The sequence below is a fragment of the Pieris napi genome, chromosome 14 (genome assembly GCF_905475465.1).
Source record: "Pieris napi chromosome 14, ilPieNapi1.2, whole genome shotgun sequence".
In the NCBI taxonomy this organism is placed as follows: Eukaryota; Metazoa; Arthropoda; class Insecta; order Lepidoptera; family Pieridae; genus Pieris; species Pieris napi.
This window is the reverse complement of record NC_062247.1, coordinates 11698282-11706350: the sequence shown is the minus strand read 5'-3', so window position 1 is coordinate 11706350 and position 8069 is coordinate 11698282. Positions and strand designations below refer to the sequence as shown.

The following is an 8069-nucleotide window of genomic DNA, read 5'->3' as shown; positions in this document are numbered from 1 at the left end:
ATGATCTTTTTATATTCACAATAAAGTTTACATAACTAAATGCATTGTGATCTCATTAAATTCACAATAAAGTTTACATAAGTAAATCTGTTTTATCTATTTACATTTAAAATAAAGTTTACGTAACTAAATGTATTGTGATCTCATTAAATTCACAATAAAGTTTACATAAGTAAATCAGTTTTATCTCTTTACATTTAAAATAAAGTATACATAACTAAATGCATTGTGATCTCATTAAATTCACAATAAAGTTTACATAAGTAAATCTGTTTTATCTCTTTACATTTAAAATAAAGTTTACGTAACTAAATGTATTGTGATTTCATTAAATTCACAATAAAGTTTACATTACTATATATATTGTGATCTCTTAATATTCACAATAAAGTTTATATAACTATATCTATTGTGATCTCTTAATATTCACAATAAAGTTTATATAACTATATCTATTGTGATATTTTTATTTTCAAAATAAAGTTTACATAACTAAATGCATTGTGATATTAGATTTAGTTATGTAAACTACCCATATTCACAATAAAGTTTATATAACTATATCTATTGTGATCTCTTAATATTCACAATATAGTTTACATAACTAAATCCTTTGAGATATCTTTATATTCACAATAAAGTCCTACATAACTGAAACTACTGTGATCTTTTAAGATCACAATAAAGTTTTACCAAACGAAGTCCATTATGATCTCTTTATATTCACAATAGTGAATTTATCATGTGAAATTGATATTCGTATATGTTTTAATTGTACTTTATAATTTATATATTTTTTTTGTAAAACTTATGTTTACATTAATTGTCACACATTTAAGATGTAAGATTTTGTAAAATAATTAGTAGATTTAGTACTGTGTGTGATGTCGTAAGCTTATTAACTAAATAAATAAATAAATAAATATTCTAGTCTATGTCAATTATACGAATAAATAGTGCGTAAGTACAAGGTACACATGTCAAAAGTGAAACTTCTTTGTAGATTAATTATTGAGTAATTAAGCTGACCAAATCCCATAATTTAATTTTCCCAGTCTTTCTATATTATTAAATGATACCAAGGCTAATTAAAAACCAGAGCTAAAATTAGTTAAATTAGTTCAATAATATAAGAAATTACTATCATAATTGCTAACTAATGTCCACATTTTGTAAAATAGCCAACTGGGTCTTAGCAAAAGGTCCAAACCAACAAAAAAAAAATGGTAATTTTTTCCCATAATAAAATAATAATGATATTGATATGTATTAAAAACACCATCGGTGTTCAAGTCTCAATCGCTCTCTCCCTCTTTTCTTTGACAAAAACGCTGCAGATTTTCGTGCAGACTTCAGAAAAAATACTTATCGAAAGCACAACAAATACTTGAACTATTACTACTACAACCCTACTTCTTTAGAGTATTATTTTTCATCAACATATTTCAACGCACTCAAAACTTACTTATTATATTAAGCCATCACTTTTATTAGGATACTATCACTTCTGGAGATGAATTAAATGTGAAATTACTTTATCAAATAATTTGACATTACTTTGTCAAATACAACCTCATTGGTAACCGATCAAGATGATACAATAATTTTCTTACATTATTAAATTTCATTACAACATTTAATCAATTCTGTTTTAAGATATTTTATCATCAGACATAATGAAAGTATTTCATATCCATTATTAAGACCAATAACAAAAATAAAATAAAAAAAAAACTAACCAAGTATTGATTGGTTTGTAGGGAATACATAATATGTTAAAAGGTCATATGTAATTTTGAATTTCTAAGCACATAGCCACAGTACACAAAAAGAACAACAGCCTTAGCAAGCAAGTTAAATTGTCGACATGACGTGACATCGAAATTTCAGATTTGTTAATGAAATTGAGACTTATGTCTGTTTGATGCTGTATCAAAAAGCAACCCTTTGTAATATACCCAAAGTGAATTACCGCAAAAGAAATGTCATGAAAGACTAGGCTCTGCAGTATGTTAACATTCAGCAGAGTCTTACTCATTTGAAGTAAATCAAACTTCTTTATCAGCAATGCCAACTTTGAATGCTCCCATTTAACATGGTGCATGTAAAATTGACTACGGGAGGATTACTAATTCCTCCTTAAAACCTAAACTTGCGAATGCTTGCTTCTTATATATTTTAAATCTCTAAGCAGCAAAAAAAATATAATAATATTAATACCTCATAATATACAGTCTTACTGTGTCGTTGTCCTATAGAGTCATCTTACCAGGTCATCTTTTTCATCTTTGCTACCCTTGCTCTCACTTAAAACCAGAAATACCATCAGCTTTCTAATAGTACCCTGATGCGAGGCCCTGTGTAATACAACACCCATGACTGAAATATTATCCAATTGATTATTATCGATTCGCGGTAGAGGGCTCGTTTGTTGTTCTCATGTTAAGATCTAGAAAAATCAAAGCAAAATCAATTCTATTTTAACGGGCAAAATGCACAGCCTAGGACAGTGCACAAATTACCAGTCCTTCAGTTCTGGTTTTTATTTTTCCGTTCCCAGTTTGATACTCTGTAAGGCCGTATTACGGGTAATATAATTGTCGCTTAGCTTTATCTTAATTCCTGTACAAGTTTTAAAACCAATCCCTAAAAATTATTTGAAGAATCCCTCAACAAATAAGTATCTATAGTTTCATTCCATTTCCTTATTAACGTTAATCATTAATATATTAACAAATTAACGACTATTCAACAGTAATAGCGCTTTTACTGTTATCATTCTTATTAAATTCATTTCACCATGTCAAAGCGCCAAATGGCGCCAATGTTGGCTGCCATTATCACAATATCGCATTAAGCAATCAACATCAAATTCATAACTATTAATACCTGCGGTATAAACGAAAGGTAGAGGTAAGAAAAAAAATAGACCGAAGCATTTTATTACTACTTCAATACCTATGAAACTGAAAAACAATCAATGTTAAACTCATCATTTGACACTCAAAACATTTTCGTTTCCTCTTGAGATTCTAGACATCAAATTTGTTCTGAATCTTTCTTTGAAGTAACGCTACATTTGTCCAATCGATTTTAAGAAATATCTTCTATGTTTGGACTAACGATCTACTAATTGTCTCGCCACGGACTTAAATTTGTAGCCTTTTCGTGAGATATACGTAAACTATCATTTAGACCGTACACCGATATTATTTTGCGTCACCTTCCTTTGTAGTGGCAACGCCTGCGTAGCCACTCGATCTGCTGCAGCTTCGTGGTAAGTTTAACTTACGACTGCCCTATAGCCTGCACCTACTGCATTGGAAAGCAAGCTGCTTTAGTCTCACCAATGAAACAACCATAAGGTTCGACTTCTATATGCCTCGTCCCTAAAACGACTTCGTAACTCAGGACTAAAACCCTGGATTCTTATTGGGTCTAGTCATACTGGAAACAATCGTTACACAAAAGAAAAACATTGTACATTATTACTCCAGCCATCTTAATCTATAAGGATTGGCGTCGATTCTAAGTAACAAAGACACTCTATAAAATCAAATAATTTTTTTATTAATACATATATTTAAGATAGTTTAGAATATTATTATTCAACGTAGTAATAAAAAAAAAATTGTTTGTATTGATTATATATATATAAAACATTTAAGCTTTAATTACCAATAAAATATACTTCAAACAATACGTTTCAATTGAATTTTCGTATAACATAATATGATATTAAACTAACCTTCTACGATAAATGGCGAAAATTATTGTAAAATTTATTACTTTTGTAAATACCTTAATATTAAACTAACTGAACTTCTAAAAATGAATAATTATTTTAAAGTAAATTATATATGTAAAAACCTTATTATAATAACAGTCACTAAATAATTTCTAAAAATGGTATAAAATATATATAAAAAATTTTTTTTTAATAATTAGTTCTGTAAAAATATTATAATATTAAACAGACTTGAAACTTCTAAAAATAATAAATTAATTAAATGTAACTTATTATAATATTCAACTTGCCAAATAATTTCAAAAATGGTAAAACATTTATAATAAAGTAGTCTGTAAAAATAAAACTTTATTAAAATATTCAACTCACCAAAGAACCTCTAAAAAAAATGGTAAAATTAAAATAAATTAGTTCTGTAAGAAACTTATTATAATATTAAATCAGCTTGGAACATCTAAAAATAATAAATTAATTAAATGTATCTTATTTTAATATTCAAGTTGCCTAATAATTAAAAAAAAAATGGTAAAACATTTATAATAAAGTAGTCTGTAAAAATAAAACTTTATTAAAATATTCAACTCACCAAATAACCTCTAAAAAAAAAATTGTTAAAATATGAGACAAAATTAAACTAATTACTTGTGTAATCTGTCGTAAATCTTAATATATAAATTACGTGTCACGTTGTTTGTCCACTATCGACTCCTGACTACCGAACCGATATCAAATATTTTGCACACCGTGTGCAGTTTGATCTAACTTAAAAGATAGGATAGCTTACATTTCAATTTATATTATTTTATTGCAAAATATTTGTTTATTATTGAACAGTCACAATTCTAACAGATGGCGCTGTGTTGAAAGTACCAACGTTTCACATAAGCTACAATTCAACGGCATAACAACCAATAAAGCATGGTGGTCCCCATGACTAGTGTTCTCCTACCGTCTCCCTTGAATAGTTTACTACTATGTAATATAAGAAAAACCTTAGCCACAGCAACGCGCTTGGCCGGTCTGCTAGTATCTTATAATAATGATTCAATTTATTTCAACTAAACCGACGGTAAGTATTATAAAAATATGTAATGTAACAGCTTTAAAATAAATAACGTTATATGTTTTACAGGACAGGTTCGGTGGCCGTCGATGCATAACTCATAGCAAAATCCCGAGTACATACCTCGCCATAATGTCTCCCTACCAGAACGTTTCTTAAACACGCACTAAACACTCACTATAAAATTCTAATTAGTGGACGTAACTACATATTATCAATTATAATTATCAAAAACTATATATACATCTAACGTAACTCGAGTAAATCTCAACAAAGACTAATAAAAACATATGAGGATCGGCCGAGTAAAAATATTTGGGATCACCCTCATCAAATATTATAAAATTATGTATTTCGAACACTCGTATAGGATTCATTTTCTTCCATTTATGTTAGGTAGGTATGAAGGACTTCAGCTGGGAAGTTTTGATTTTCATCGATATAAGACGACAAGACAGGGCCGACGGGTTATAGTTGGTAAAAAATTTAGATAACCTAAAACAGCACAGTCCCACACTTCCTACGCAATAGCACAGTCTTCCGTTAGTAAAAATACAAAACTTCATAATCGTAAGCTAGGTTTCATAACAAATGTAACTAATTTACCTTCAAAGGTGTAATAAAAATAATAAAAAAAAAAGAGTACCTACATCTTTAGGTTACAAAATGTAAAAAGGAAAAAAAAAATCGCATACCTCGTGGGCGTTAATCCTTTACACCAAGGATATGATATACCATATCAGTTTACCTCGATGGCATCCCGCTCTTCTGATTTGTTAGGGCTAGTTGATCTGGTTCTTAGGGTAGGAAATTAAACACTCCAATGATGACTTGATTTACTATATTTCACACACTGACCCTACGTAAAATGTATAAACACCAACTTGAACAAAGGAATTGCCTGTGCGCATGTGCTACCAGCTGTTTTATCCTTTAGTCCCCACTCTGACTCGACCTTCCCACTTCGGGCAGTTATTCGAGTCAATTCGTAACAATTCGTAAATAACCGAACGAGTCAAATGAGTAATTATTGCACATGCGCACTTGTAGCAAAAGAATATGTTTCATAAATTATTTAGAATATTATTAAATAAATAATAAAAGCTAACACTTGTAACCTATACGAATACAAATAGCATTCTATATGTTGAGGAGGGTAGATATTATAATTTTCTACCTTACCTAAGAGTTGGAGTGGAACTCCTGTATAGGCTATACGCCTTTAACCTATAGTAGAACCTTGGTTTATAGCCTAGATAAGGTTGTAAAGACGAAACAGTGGCGCGTTTCGTTTGATTGTGATTGGTTCAACGGAAAGATGGATCGTGATTGGGCTAGACATGCTATTTCCTTTTACAACAAAATATATATTAAAGTAAAGTAAAGTAAAAAATCAGTTAATCACATAGGTAACATAATGTACAGTTATGACATGTCAGTAAAGAAATACATATTAATGCTTCTAATTTTACATTTACTGCCAGTTCTCAAATCAAGGGCGTAGAGAAGAACTGGCAATAAACTCTCCGCCACTCATTTTAATCGCCATTTTTTTGTTTTACAAAACGTTTGTAAGGAGCTGCAACCATTACACCATGTCCCATGTGATATTTTAGGTAATTAATAATAGTAACATAAATTAAAATTTACTTTTGCATCAAAATATATATTATTTTAATATTATTATATACGTTTTACTTTTGACCACCCTGAGCTTTAAATATATTAAATAAAATATAATCATTTTTCATCTGAAGGTACTTTAGAATGCAGTCGTTGAGTGTAACTTAAGGTTATAGTGTGTAAATTCTAACAAGAATAAGTCTAAATAAGATCAAACATACATAAGAACAAACAAAAAAGAACATACATAAAATAATAATATACACACAAAAGTTATGCTACAAATGCTTTATCTTTTTTATTGTTAAAATAAAAAATAGTTAATTTCGATAGTATACAACTACATAATTACTTTCAATACAATATAAAAAATGCTAAATTATATAATTATCTGCTAATAAATAAATAAAAAAAAAATATATACGAATTTTATATTATTGGTATACAATACCGCTACACGCTTTTAATCTGTTCTTGGATCATTTCTAATAGGCAAGTAGGTGATCAATCTTCTGTGCCCGACACACACCATCGAAATTTTCGGTCTATGTCGGTTTCCTCACGACGTTTTCCTTCGCCGTATGAGCGAGTATCATAATGCACTTAAACAGAAAGTCCCTTGGTGCACAGCCGGGGTTCGAACCTACGACTCGCCATCTAACAAGCTACAAAGATGCAAGGAATGAAGATACAAAGATGCTTTATCCTTCTGTGTAACATTATTGTTTAGTTTTATAAGCTCATCCAAAACAAGACGCCACTTTGAATTAAAAAAAAAGAAACCTACTACTCGAAGGATGAATGTCGAACGTAACACTCGTATACTAATTTCATCTCGTTATATCTACACATACACATGTACAGTCACTTTCAAGATAATAAAAAAGTTTGACCCCTAAATTAATTCAAGGTCACGAAAACGACACGACAATAAATACGAATGGTATTTGTTGCTACGCGACTTTCGATATTAGACCAGACTTTTAACATTGTAATTCCCTTTAATAGAAATGACGACGATTTTTCAAATACGAATCCATGAATTTCAAATTCGCTGATAAGATTTGTATATAAAATATGATTACTGTGCGTTTCCACGCAACTTAGCTGATTCGTAAAAATTATAAAACATCAATTTAGGTATCATGCAAATACAGACCGCCATATCTTTGCAGAGTTTTTATTATTATTTGCTTTAATCAATCAGGACCATTGACCTCCTCCATAAAAATATATAACAAATTACCAGAAAATTTGAAGAATGAAACAAATAACCTGAGGTTTACCAAATTTCTAAAGGAATTATTATATAAGAAATGTTATTACACTGTTACAGAGTATCTGACTGATAGATTTTAATTTCTTTATAAAAGTTAAGTTTATGAATAATGTTAAGTACCTTTTCGCAACGTGAAACCAAAGTAAATATACCAAATAAATAATGTATCTTATAAGAATAGGAATGTATAAGAATATAAGAAACTATAATAAAGCATGCCCTCTCATAACATTGCTGTGCCTAGCCAAGGTCCTTATTCATTATTGTAATAAATTATGTACATAAGGAATGCAATAAAGATTTGAGTTTAAGTTTAAAAATTATAAATATTAATATTTGTTCTTATTAAAGATTAG

At 29.3% G+C, this 8069-nt stretch overlaps 1 long non-coding RNA gene across 1 annotated transcript; it reads right to left on the bottom strand.

The window, feature by feature from the left end:
* Positions 1-605: 605 nt before the first annotated feature.
* On the bottom strand, positions 606-5924 carry LOC125056154. The gene is made up of 2 exons (XR_007118012.1): positions 5507-5924; positions 606-2379 (listed from the first exon to the last, which is right to left on the bottom strand). It is a non-coding gene; the product is annotated as an uncharacterized LOC125056154 (long non-coding RNA).
* Positions 5925-8069: the final 2145 nt, after the last annotated feature.